This window comes from Ctenopharyngodon idella, chromosome 22 (assembly GCF_019924925.1).
Source record: "Ctenopharyngodon idella isolate HZGC_01 chromosome 22, HZGC01, whole genome shotgun sequence".
Taxonomy (NCBI): domain Eukaryota; kingdom Metazoa; phylum Chordata; class Actinopteri; order Cypriniformes; family Xenocyprididae; genus Ctenopharyngodon; species Ctenopharyngodon idella.
In genome coordinates, this window is record NC_067241.1 from 28,805,734 (window position 1) to 28,820,340 (window position 14,607).

General features: G+C 38.9%; 1 long non-coding RNA gene across 3 annotated transcripts in view; it reads right to left on the reverse strand.

Moving 5' to 3' along the window:
• Positions 1 to 3,657, reverse strand: part of LOC127505198 (uncharacterized) — a 31,601-nt gene extending 27,944 nt beyond the window's left edge. For all 3 annotated transcript variants that reach the window (XR_007927636.1, XR_007927635.1, XR_007927634.1), the window contains exons 1-2: positions 788 to 3,657; positions 1 to 678 (exon numbers count right to left, since the gene is read on the reverse strand). The exon at positions 1 to 678 is cut by the window's left edge and continues 278 nt beyond it. This is a non-coding gene — a long non-coding RNA (uncharacterized LOC127505198). The remainder of the gene's footprint in view (positions 679 to 787) is intronic.
• Between the last annotated feature and the right edge of the window lie 10,950 nt (positions 3,658 to 14,607).

The window sequence follows — 14,607 nt, forward strand, 5'->3', positions numbered from 1 at the left end:
TGTTTTATCAGAAACTATGGTTGTCAATACATTATTGTAAGGAAACTCTTTTAAGCAATGATGTCAATGAAAAAGAAGAGTGCTTAATGTACTGAATGTGCACTTGTAGTGTACTTCAAATCTTAAATGTATAACTTTTAAAAGGTGCACTTTGTTATAATGTCAAATTTAAAGTTTTACTTTAAGTACATATAAATCATTGTTTTAATAAAGTTTTGCTGTGCTTTAAATAAGTACACTGGTTTTAATGCGTTTACTAAAATACTCAAGTACTTGTAAAGTACTTGATTTATAATTTTAATTGTAGTGTGGTATTCAATATTACACTTAAAGTTATATAATATAAAGCTACAATTAAATATTATATTTTTAGCTGTGTAGTAGTTTGTGAGCAGCAGGTATCGTGAGCAGAATGTGTTGAAGGGGTTAAGCATGTGTCTGTGCAGAAAGCGAGGGAGTCGACATCCTGGCAAGCGCCAGTTTACACAGATGGAGCCGCTCTCTGAATAAACCACAAAAAATTCCTTTCCCTGTCCAACTTAGCACTTCTCCAAGAGAGGACATGATCGTCTCCTCGTTCTCTCTCGCTCCGACTACACACAACACGAGCGGCAGGCCAGGTCAGACGAGCCTCGATGGTGCCTGTATATCATCCCCCTTCACATGGCCCATGAGTGCCTAAGAGCAAACAGACCAGAGACATGGAACAACAAGAACAACGCTGCCTCTCTTCATTTCGGAACATACAAAAAAGTAAAAGTCTGAATGAGAGAGTTTTACTCTGTACTTGTTTTTGGGTATACTTTCCACAGGTCATCCAGCGGACTTGTCAACAGACACACTCCAGACAGTGGACTTTGCTTCTTAGAGTAATCCATTGAAGGAGCGATGAAAATCTGCTGTTCGAGTCGTCAAGTAGATGCTTACAATGAAATTGTTTTGTTAGCTCTTCATAGTTAAAGTGATAGTTCACCCAAAAAAACATTTTTTTTTGAATTACTCAGCCTCATGTTGTTCCAAACCCCTAAGACTTTCATTCGTCTTTGTAACACAAATTAAGATATTTTTGATGAAATCTGAGAGCTTTCTTTCCTTCCATAGACAGCTAAGCAACTACCATTTTGACACTTCAAAAAGTTCATAAAGAGATCATAAAACCAATCCATATGAATTGAGCAGTTTAGTCCAAATTTTCTGAAGAGACACAATCACTTTATATGATGAACAGGTTTAATTTAGGCTTTTATTCACATATAAACATTCACCAACTCACACATCAGTTGTGGTGAACGGAAGCTCAAGCATTGTCACTTGACGTGCAAGAACCAATGAGGTTTATTCTCATGTTACGCAGCACGTTTGAGCTTCTGCAAGAACCAATGCAGTTCATTCTCATGTTACGCAGCATGTTTGAGCTTCCTCGAGAACCAGTGAGGTTCATTCTTGTTACCCAGCATGTTTGAGATTCCGCAAGAACCAATGAGGTTCATTCTCGTGTTACGCAGCATGTTTGATCTTCTGCAAGAACCAATGAGGTTCATACTCGTGTTGCACAGCATGTTCGAGCTTCTGCAAGAACCAATGAGGTTCGTTCTCATGTTACACAGCACGTTTGAGCTTCTGCAAGAACCAATGAGGTTCATTCTCTTGTATTAAGCAGCATGTTTGATCTTCCACAAGAACCAATGAGGTTCATTCTCATGTTACGCAGCATATGTGAGTTTCTGCAAGAGGTTTGTTCTCGCACTTCAAGCAGGTTTGGTTGAGCTTCAGTTTAGTGGTAGTTACGAAGCTGTCTATGGAGCGACAGAAATCACTCAGATTTTATTAAAAATATCTTCATTTGTGTTCCAAAGATGAACGAAAGTCTTACATGTTTGGAATGACATGAAGGTGATGACAGAATTTTCATTTTTGGGTGAACTATCCCTGTAAATGTTGAACCGTATCTTATATTATGTCATTTATACACAAATGGGAAGGGTGTATCAGTCACACTGAGCTGTAAAGTCTCTTTCATATGACTCATGTCAGGGCTTCAATGCACCTTTCCACACAAAGGTCGTATGCCACTTTGACCTCCACATGAAGCGCAATGTGGATAGCGTCATGGAGAGGGCAATTTTACAAGACTGCTAAGTAACAAAAAACTGGGAAGTAAAAGGAAGCACACAGTAAACAGTGAAAGTAGTGAACACAAATGAAACAAGTAACTTAATGTATTTGAACTTAAAACAGAAAAAAAGTCCTTCTCATATTTTCATGCAGATATGTCATGTGAATTGGCCAGTTGTCACTGACTGGGCTTTACAATTTCAGAATCAAAGACAAAAGTGATGCAAAATCTTTAGAGTATTAGTAGACTTTCAGGATAGGGTTAGAATAAGTTGGCATGTAGTTGCAAAGTTACTTATAGTCAGTAGAATGTCTGTTGTATCAAAATAAAGTGTCAGCAGAAATGAAGCAGACAGTCTACTAATACTCTAATGACAGCTAGTTGACATGTAGTTGCAAAGTTACAACGAAATGTATTTTTATACTTACATTTTCAGCATTTACTGGCAAAATGTATGACTTTGCACCTGGTTAAACCACTGTTATGCACTAAAACCAGCTGGTATTCTTTGGAAAATGATTGTCGTTCTCCTGGTTGTCCCACTTACTGGCTTTGAAAGAGACAGGATTTGTGTTCACCCTGAATATTGAATCCAGATTCTTGAGTTCTGATCTGAGCTGTGTTAGACTACTGTGTGCTGTTGTAAAATAAAGAGGTGCCACTGGCCTGTAAAAACAGCAGGAAAAAAGAAGGGGAAGGTTCAGTGTGTGTGTGTGTGTGTGTGTGTGTGTGTGTGTGTGTGTGTGTGTAGAGAAAGAAAGAGCGAGAGAGAGAGAGAGAGAGAGAGAGAGAGAGAGAGAGAGAGAGAGAGAGAGAGACTACTTCTGTATACTTCTGTGGCTCCTAATGAAGCACTGTCATCATTAGAGAATCAGGAGGAGGTCTATAGACGGAGAGAAACTGGGGGGTTGGAGTGTTGGAGACAGCTAGGCATGAGAGGGTGGGGAAAATGGGTAAAAGAAAGTTGTTCAGAGTGGATTATTTTTATATGTTCAGGGGAGTGGTGTGTGGTGGACTTCTGAAGTGAGGAGCCCACTCTCTGTGTTTGGTTTCAGTCCAATGTAAATTCGTGTTCCATTTGATGTTGGATGTTTCCTGCAGAAAGATATTTTAAGTTAAATTTAACTTACAAGAAGCAACCAATACTATAAGAACATTTTTTTTTTTTTTTTTATGCTAATATTATATATATATATATTTTTTTTTTGTATGCTTTATATTTGTATATTGTTTATATTATATTAAAACATACTATTTATTAAAACTTAAAACCCATGTCTCATGAAGTTTATTGGTGTGCAAGAAATATTTCTCATCGATGTTGAAAAACACTTTTTTTCTTAATATTTTGGTGGGAATTGTGATACAATTCAAAAGTAAAAAAATGCATTAAACTGATCAAAAGTGTCAATTTATAATGTTACAAAAGAATTCTGTTTTGAATAAATTCTGTTCTTTTAAACTTTCTATTTATCAAAGAATCTTGAAATATAAAGCAGAATCATTATTAATACTTGAGCACTATTGATAATTGATGTATACTGTCCCCTACACTGTCCTTATTTATCAACTCGTACTCAGTATTGCGACACCTGACTATTGCACCAACAGGGACTTTAATGACATCTCATTCTAAATACATAGACATTAATATAGTGTTGGTCCCCCTTTGCAGCTATTATATCTACCACTCCTCTGGGAAGGATTTCCATAATATTTTGGAGTGATTTTTTGCCCATTCATCCTGTAGAGCATTTGTGAGGTCAGGCACTGATGTTGGATGATAAGGCCTGGCTCGCATTCTCCTTTCCAGTTCATCCCAAAGGTGTTGGATGGAGTTGAGGCCAGAGATCCGTGCGGGCCAGTAAGTTCTTCCACATCAAACTCATCCAACCATGTCTTTATGGACCTTGCTTTGTGCAATGGGACACAGTCATGCTGGAATAGAAAAGGGCCTTCCCCAAACTGTTCCCACAAAGTTGGAACTATAGCATTGTCCAAAATGTCTTGATATGCATTAAGATTTCCCTTCGCTTCAAGTAAGGGACCTAGCGCAACCCCTAAAAAAACAGCCCCATATCATTATCCCTCCTCCACCAAATTTTATATTTGGCACAATGCAGTCAGACAGGTAATGTTCTCCTGGCATCCGCCAAACCCAGACTCGCCCATCAGACTGCCAGTCAGAGAAGCATGATTCGTCACTCCACAGAACAGGTTTCTACTGCTCCAGTGGTGGCATGCTTTACACCACTCCATCCAAAGCATGGCGTTGTACTTGGTGATATGAGGCTGCTTGCAGCTGCTCGGCCATGGAAATCCATTCCATGAAACTCCTGCCGCACAGCTGATATTAACGCCAGTGGAAGTTTGGAGCTCTTCAGCAATGGAATCATCAGAGTGTTGGTGACTTTTACACATCATGCACCTCAGCACTCAGTGACTCTGCTCTGTGACTTCCTAAATGCTTCTACTTTCCAATAATTTTTAAAGCTGACCATGGAATATCTAGCAGGGATGAAATTTCATGAACTGACTTATTGCAATGGTGGCATCCCTTCACTGTATCATGCTTAAATTCACTGAACTCTTCAAAACATTCCCCCCCCCAGCCAGATTTCAGCAGTGTTGTCACTGAGTGAGCATTAAGTCACACTCATACAGTATATGATTGCCTACAGTATATGACACACACACACACACACACACACACACACACACACTTGCAATCCCCTGAAGCACAGGAGAAGACTTTCACCATGTGCAGCTCTCCCATTTCCCCTTCATAACAACGATCTGAAGAGGCATGTTATGACTGCTGTTTCGTGCTATGCACACCTACTGGCATTTCCTGTGAGTGCTTGAAAAATAAAGACATTCTACAGCTATTAGCCACAGTTAGAGCAGAATATGTTCCAGCATTAAGAGTTTCTTTAGTAATCGTTTAGATTCTGCACACTAGATACTGTGGTTGTTTTGAATGAAAGTTCTCACATGACCAAACTCAACACAACTGAAAAAAAAACAAAAAAAAAAAACATAATCACAAACTGGAATGACATGATGGTGAGAAAATGTATTTTAAATCAAGCAGCGACAGGCATCTGATCCTGATCATATACAAATGAACCAATTCCCCTTTTGACCCTCTCAAGGGCTCTCATGGGATCCCATTGCACTCGGCGTGACATGCTACACACTCTCTGCCACTCCAGAAAGCTTCTCTGTGCAAACAGATGTTTTTAGAATAGTGAGTGTGCTTAAAAAAAAAATTAAAGCAGTAAGTATATACCCTTCTGACAGTACTGTATGGAGTGAGTGACACATTACTGCAGGTCATTGCAGAGATTGCTGTTATGCGGTTGTTGTTTTTTCAGTAACTGGTAACTTTTTTAATGTTCAAAACTTTCAGAAAATGATGTTTAATAGCAAAAAAACAAAAACAAACAAACAAACAAACAATGCTTTCATTAATTGCTGAAAAAGAATTCAGGAATGTTCATGCATCAACTAAATTCATTAATAGGCCTACATTTATTTATAATTTACATTTCAAAAAGCAATTTGTCAATGGACTTTTAGTTAAAAGATTAGTTCACTTTGAAATTAAAATTACCCCAAGATTTACTCACCCTCAAGCCATCCTAGGTGTATATGAACACAATTGGAGTTATATTAATAAATATCCTGACACGTCCAATTTATAATGGCAATAAGCGAGACCAAGAAAGGTTTCAAGAAAGTGCATCCATTCATCATAAACGTACTCCACACGGCTCCGGGGGGTTAATAAATTCCTTCTGAAGCGAAGCGATGTGTTTGTGTAAGAAAAATATCCATATTTAACAAGTTAAAATATCTAGCTTCCGCCAGACCGCCTTCCGTATTCAACTTACGAAGAAAGTGTAACTGCCGTCACGTCACGTCAGGATATTTATTAACATAACTCCAATTGTGTTCATCAGAAAGAAGAAAGTACAAGAAAGAAACAAATCCCATTTAAAATTCATGCTGGCTACTGTATACAGGCCACCAGGGCACCATACAGACTTTATCAAAGAATTTGCTGATTTTCTATGGGAGTTAGTACTGGCTGCGGATAAAGTCCTAATTGTTGGTGATTTTAATATCCATATAGATAATGAAAAAAGATGCACTGGGATTGGCATTTACAGACATTCTAAACTCTATTGGAGTTAGACAACACGTGTCAGGACCCACTCATTGTCGTAATCATGCTTTAGATCTAATATTGTCACATGGAATCGATATAAATTCTGCAGCAAAGCGATGACATCTCAGATCATTATCTAGTCTTGTGTATACTACATTTAGCCAAGGCTGCTAAACTGCCTCCCTGCCACAAATATGGTAGAGCTATCACTTCTACCACTAAAGATCGCTTTATAAATAATCTTCCTGATCAGTTTCATCACCTTAGCATACCAGACAGCTTAGAAGAACTCAATGTTGCAACAGAAACTATTGACCCTCTCTTTTCCAGCACATTAGACGTAGTAGCTCCTTTGCGCTTAAAGGGGACCTATTATGCCCCCATTTACAAGATGTAAAATAAGTCTCTGATGTCCCCAGAGTGTGTATGTTAAGTTTTAGCTCAAAATACCTCACAGATAATTTTTTATAGCATGTTAAAATTGCCACTTTTTGGGGTTGAGCAAAAACGCGCCGTTTCAGTGTGTGCCCTTTAAATGCAAATGAGCTGCTGCGCTCGGCCTAAGAGGGCAGAGCTTCAAGAGCTCATTCTCCGGTGTCAGGATTCAGTCAGGATTAAATGGAGAGAGCTATGTGGATTAATCCATCCAGCTACATAACACCTAAAACGCTTGGAAGACATTCTCGTCAGTGCAGCAATGACGGACTGTGAACTTGCTGTGAACTTGCTCAGGGCGGTTCTATGTTAAAACGGCAGTGTCTGTCAACATTCGTGGGCGGGGTCTGTGGCTTTTGTGACGTCACACTGCCAGGGATCTGGAAACAGCTTGACACTGCTTATGATTTATGGAGATTAAAAAAAAAAGGAGTGGTTGGATTTTTATCATTATAGGGTGGTTGTATACACACACTGCAAACACACATTTATGTCCAAAACAATGCAAAAGTGAATTTTAGGTCCCCTTTAAAAAAAAAGATTAAGGAAATTAGTCCAACACCATGGTACAACGAGCACACTCGGGCCCTTAAGAGAGCAGCCAGAAAAATGAGGCGTAGCTGGAAGAAGACAAAACTAGAGGTTTTTTGCATTTCGTGGAGAGAGAGAATGATTGAATACAGAAAGGCCTTAAAAACTGCTAGATCTGCTTATTTTTCAAATCTTTTAAAAGAAAATAAACACAACCCTAGGTATTTATTTGATACAGTGGCTAAATTAACGAGAAATAACAAGAAACAAAGCTTCGACTTCTGATGTTTCCAAACAGCACAACTTTATGAACTTCTTTACTTGCAAGATTGACAATATTAGAGAGAAAATTATAAACATGCAACCGTCTACTACAGTATTGCATCAATCAGTGCATTGTAGTATCCCTGAGGAAAAATTAAATTCATTCGCTGCTATAGGTGAGGAAGAATTGTCTAAACTTGTTAAATCATCAAAATCAACAACATGTATGTTAGACCCTATACCGACTAAACTATTGAAAGAGATGCTTCCAGAGGTCATAGATTCTCTTATTAATATCGTTAATTAATCTTTATCACTAGGATACGTACTAGTGATGTCCGGTTCGCGAACGAATCGTTCTTTTTAACCGGTTCTTTTCAGTGAACCGGTCGAACCAGTTCACCAAATCGGACTGAATCGTTCCAACCAGTTCGCATCTCCAGTAAGCAAACACTAATCCACAAATTACTAAAGTTACTCACTCTTGACGTGCCTGACACTACCTCTCGAAATAAACCAACATCCCGGAGTTATTCAGTTACTCCAACAGTACGCTGACTTTACCTGCTGTGAAGAGAGAACTGATGATGATGAGCACGAGCAGCAGAGCAGCTGATATAAGTGCGCATGCGCGGCGTACACGAACAAACGTACACGGCCTGTCACCGTTCTCGAGTCAAGAATTGGTTGCAACGGTTTTCGGATCACCAGTACACAACCGAGAACCGCTTCTTTTGGACATGTCCGATTTGAGAACCGATGAGCTGATGATACTGCGCATGTGTGTGCTTTTTCAAGAGAACGAAAAGCACGTTAGTCAAGTTTTGTTGAACATCGGAAAGTGTGATAACATAAAACATACTGGAAATATGTTTATGACTTAATTCAAAATACAAAAAGTTTATTGTGCTTTTCCAAAAACACCATAACAGATTAATAGCATACAAAATACTGTACATAATACTGTACATAATAAACTACATGCCAACATGAACATAATATTTTGTACACAGATCAAACTAATGTTCAGAAATAGTTCTACAATTTTTTTTTTTCTATATTGTTATTTAAAAAGCAATATAGTAAAAGTTGTGCAGTTGTGCTTTCAAGTTAATTTTTTTTTTAAAAGGTTGGAAACAATTAATTGTTAGTAAAACTATCAAACTAAACATTTATTTGTTTCATAAATAATCCATGGACAGCTTGTTTAATTTCTAAACAAGGTGATATAAAGATTAAAAAAAAAAAAAAAAAAAAAATGACGTCATCAAACTACAGCGAGAGCAAACAAACGACTCCTTTTGAATCGCTCTCGCGGTTCTCGAATCTCATCTCGTTCTCGAATAGAATCGGTTGCAATGTTTTCGGATCATCAGTACATAACTGAGAACCGCTTCTTTCGGACGTGTCCGATTTGAGAACCGACGAGCTGATGATACTTGCGCATGCATGATTCAGCGTGTGTTCTAAAGCTACAGAACAGTAATGACTGTCACAGCACCGGTTAACTAGGACAACTGATGCTATGAGAGGACTCGAATGAGGGGCCAATCTGGCGAAACGTAAGTTTATTTAATTACAAATAAATTGTAATGTAAAAGGATCATGGTTTCTGCGCTGATGAAGACTAATTTATTCACTTTATAACTGTAAAACTTCGTTTGCACATCACTGCCTGTATATGGATGCTTTAGATGCAAAAATAAATTGTATGAAACGTTTCAGATTATAATGATGTTTTAGTTGACTGATGTTATGATTACTGGCTTTATATATTTGAATGTGTTAAGTGTTTTTACATCCTGGCCCGCGATAGACGACATCATCGCGGATGACGTCATTACGTCGGAGCGTAAAAGAACCGGTGAACCGTTTTTTTCAACCGGTTTATTGAATCGAACTGTCCGAAAGAACCGGTTTGCGGAAAAGAATCGAACTTCCCATCACTAATATGTACCAAAAACTTTTAAGCTGGCTATTATTAAACCTCTTATTTAAAACCACAACTTGATCCTAGAGATCTCGAATTTACCTTTTCTGTCAAAAATACTAGAAAAAGCAGTATCATCGCAACTATGTTCCTTTTTAGAAAGAAATGGTATCTGTGAGGATTTCCAGTCAGGATTTAGACCATACCATAGTACTGAGACGGCTCTCATTAAAGTTACAAATGATTTGCTCTTATCATCAGATCGTGGTTGTATCTCTCTGATAGTGTTACTGCATCTTAGAGCTGCAATTCGAAAATTATTTTGGCATTAGTGGAATTACATTGGCATGGTTCAAATCATACTTATCTGACCGTTATCAGTTTGTAGTAGTAAACGAAGAGATGTCATATCGATCACAAGTTCAATATGGAGTACCGCAAGGCTCAGTATTAGGACCGTTGCTTTTCACTCTGTACATGCTACCCTTGGGAGATATCATTAGGAAGCATGGCGTTAGTTTTCACTGTTACTGATGATACTCAGCTCTATATTTCTTCGTGCCCTGACAAAACTTACTAACTCACAAAATTAACGGAATGCATAGCTGATATAAAAAATTGGATGACCAGTAATTTCCTACTACTAAATTCAGAAAAAAAAAAACAGAGATTCTAATTACTGGACCAAAAACCTCTGCATATAATAACCTAGAATACTGTCTAACACTTGATGGCTGCTCTGTTAAGTCTTCGTCATCAGTTAGGAACCTGGTTGTGCTCTTTGATACCAATCTTTCATTTGAAAGCCACATTTCTAGCATTTGTAAAACCGCATTCTTCCATCTTAAAAATATATCTAAACTATGACAAATGCTCTCAATGACAAATGCGGAACAGTTAGTTCATGTGTTCATGATCTCAAGGCTAGATTACTGTAATGCTCTACTGAGTGGTTGCCCTGCTCACTTGATAAACAAACTACAGCTCGTACAAATGCAGCAGCTAGAGTTCTTACTAGAACCGGGAAGTATATTACTATTACTATTTTACTATTTTACTATTAACTAAATTAATAACTATTGATCCTTACAACGGAATCAATCAATACTAAATTCACTTAAGCTGGACAATGACACCATTTTCTTTAAGAGCTGCTGTGCAGCCGAAAGTTATATACCAGTTATCACTGTACAGCTGCTTTGACACAATCTGCATTGTAAAAAGCGCTAAAAAAAAAAAAAAAAATAGAAGCAAAACCCTCTGCACCCTGCACCCTTTCTGTGTCCCCTGTTTGAGAGCTACTCTATATATACCGATCAGGCATAACATTATGACCACCTTCCTAATATTGTGTTGGTCCCCATGTTGCTGCCAAAACAGCCCTGACCCATTAAGGCATGGACTCCACTAGATCCCTGAAGGTGTGCTGTGATATCTGGCACCAAGATGTTAGCAGCAGATACCAAGTCCTGTAAGTTGTGAGGATTGATCGGACTTTGCTCAGCATATCCCACAGATGCTCGACTGGATTGAGATCTGGGGAATTTGGAGGCCAAGTCAACACCTCAAACTTCTCAAACCATTCCTGAAGCATTTTTGCTTTGTGGCAGGGTGCATTATCCTGCTGAAAGAGGACACAGCCACCAGTGAATACCATTTCCATGAAAGGCTGTACATGGTCTGCAATAATGCTTAGGTAGGTGGTATGTGTCAAAGTAACATCCACGTGGCTGGCAGGACCCAAGGTTTCCCAGCAGAACATTGCTCAAAGCATGACACTGCCTCCGCCGGCTTGCCTTCTTCCCATAGTGCATCCTGGTGCCATGTGTTCCCCAGGTAAGAGACACACATGCACCCGGCCATCCACGTGATGTAAAAGAAAACGTGATTCATCAGACCAGGCCACCTTCTTCCATTACTCCGTGGTCCAGTTCTAATGCTCATTTGCCCACTGTTGGTGCTTTTCTTTGGTGGACAGGGGTCAGCATGGGCACCCTGACTGGTCTGCGGCTATGCAGCCCAATACCCAACAAACTGTGATGCACTGTGTATTCTGACACCTTTCTATCAGAACCAGCATTAACTTCTTGAGCAATTTGAGCTACAGTAGCTCGTCTGTTGGATTGGACCACACGGGCCAGCCTTCGCTCCCCACGTGCATCAATAAGCCTTTGCCGCCCATGACCCTGTCGCCGGTTCACCCCTTGGACCACTTTTGATAGATACTGACCACTGCAGACCAGGAACATCCCACAAGAGCTGCAGTTTTGGAGATGCTCTGACCCAGTCATCTAGCCATCACAGTTTGGCCCTTGTCAAACTCACTCAAATCCTTACTCTTGCCCATTTTTCTTGCTTCTAACACATCAACTTTGAGGACAAAATGTTCACTTGCTGCCTAATATATCCCATCCACTAACAGGTGCCGTGATGAAGAGATAATCAGTGTTATTCACTTCACCTGTCAGTGGTCATAATGTTATGTCTGATTGGTGTACATCTAATACATCAGAAACTGGTTACATTTGAGAAGCTCTGAGAATTACAGCTCATGCTGTTGCTAATTCTGTTACCACAGACAAACATGACTGAGCAAAAACAAAACTGTAAAGACTGCAGAGAATGGCATGATCAGGAAGAAATTGTGAATTAATGATTAACATCTGAAATAAGAGTATCCAATCCCACTGTAGAGGAAGTCACTGATATTTGAAGAGCAGCTGAAGCAGCCAAAACACAGGTGCAGACCGTCTGAGATCAAGGCAAAGATGTGCATGCAATGCAAAAGAAACCCAGACATACAAAGCAAAACAAGAAACCTGAAAACAGCCAGTCAACAAAAATAGAATGTGATGCAGATGCAGAAAATGAGAAAAATCTAATGTCCAGCATATGGAGATGATACATGTGGTCAACACAGAGGGAAAAAGCTGTTCAGCAGCTTTTGAACATTGATCATTTGATAATCATTAGAATGAAAGGTGGATCACCTACATTGACACTGAATGTATCTGAGGTGGTATTAGTTGACTTGTCGACGACATGAACACAACAGCACAATGTGATCATGGGAAAGGAGCTGAAGAGTACTGAGATCTTATAGGATCTTACTCAAAGTGAGTACACCAGGTTAAAAGGTCATGAGAGCTGTGGTCAAGCAACACCTGCACTCAAACAGTGGGGCAGTGTCACCTACTGTAGCTATAATAAGATCCGACTAGGACTGGGCGGTATGACATTATAATGTGAGGTCACGTAATTTTGCCAAGTAACACATGTTCCTGGATCAATATATTGTGTTGATCCTGGAACAACATTCCTGTCCAAAAATCCAGTCCTATCCCTGCCCCTAAACCTAACTCTACCCATAAGTTATCCCTAAAATCAGAGGGAAATGATAAGTGAATAACACTGACGTTGAAGCACCCAACCCTGGCTGTAAGCCTAAACTTGACATAAACTGTAAACTTGTCCCTCAAATCTGATTGGAATATTAAGTGAACTTTAAATCACGTTCACCGTATAGGTGACAGTAACAAAATGTGTCACATCATTTAATACAGTGGTAGATTTGCAGTTTATTTGAGCTTCTATTAAAGGGTTAATTTACCCAAAAATGAAAAATCTGTCATTAATTACTCATCCTCATGTCGTTCCACACCTGAAAGGCCTTCGTTCATCTTCAGAACACAAATTAAGATATTTTTCATAAAATCCGATGGCTCAGTGAGGCCTAAATTGACAGCAAGACAATTAACATTTTCAATGCCCAGAAAGCTACTAAAGACGTATTTAAAACAGTTCACGTGACTACAGTGGTTCAACCTTAATGTTATGAAGCGACGAGAATACTTTTTGTGCGGCAAAAAAATAAATAAATAAATAAAATAACGTCTTCATTCAACAGTATCTAGTGATGGGCGATTTCAAAACACTGCTTCATGAAGCTTCAAAGCTTTACGAATCTTTTGTTTCGAATCAGTGGTTTGGAGCATGTATCAAACTGCCAAAGTCACGCCCCCCAGTGGTGAACCATTTAAATTTCGAAACACTTATGACATAATGAGGCCTCGTTTACTGAAATCAAGTGACTTTGGTAGTTTGATACACGCTCCAAACCACTGATTCAAAACAAAAGATTCATAAAGCTTCATGAAGCAATGTTTTGAAATCGCCCATCACTAGATATTGTTGAATAAAGTCGATATTTTGTTTTTTTGGTGCACAAAAAATATTCTCGTCGCTTCATAACATTAAGGTTGAACCTCTGTAGTCACATTAACTGTTTTAAATACGTTTTTAGTAGCGTTTTGGGCATTGAAAGTGTTAATTGTCTTGCTGGCAATGGAGGCCTCACTGAGCCATCAGATTTCATCAAAATTATCTTAATTTGTGTTCCGAAGATGAACGAAGGTCTTACGGGTGTGGAACAACATGAGGATGAGTACTTAATGACAGAATTTTCATTTTTGGGTGAACTAACCCTTTAATGGGCAGAGCTTTAAAGGGTTAGTTCACCCAAAAATGAAAATTCTGTCATCCGAGAAGTGACTGACAGCAATATAATCACCACTTTCAAGGTCCAGAAAGGTGCTAAAGACATCGTTAAAACAGTCGACATGACTGCAGTGGTTCAACCTTAATTTTATGAATGACGAGAATACTTTTTGTGTGCAAAAACAAAACAAAAATAATGACTTTATTCAACAATCTCTTCTCTTCCCTGTCACTTTTTTTGCACTGATGTCAGTCAAGAAAACATAAAAATTCACAATGAACTGTTCTCAGCTCTCATGGACTCTCATGAAGGCATGGTGACTTTAGCAGGTCTTTGGTCAGGTACTTTTTCAGTCACCTCATCATCTCCATTAGAACACTTGCCAGGCATCAGTAGTAACACTTTGGACCACTAAGGAGGCCAGTGGGGAAGGTGAAGTTCATCCTCACCCCAATCATCATTTATTTCAACAAGAAAGGTTTCAACAGAAGGTTCCTTCTCCAAGGATTAACCAGAGAACCATGCTTCAAACTTCTGGGTGGTGGAGAAAGAATATCTACCAGCGAAAATGAATGTGGACAGAAACTCGTCAACTCCAACTAGACAGCTGACATTATAAAATTTGGAGAAATAAACCAAGAGCACTTTTCACTGTCAGT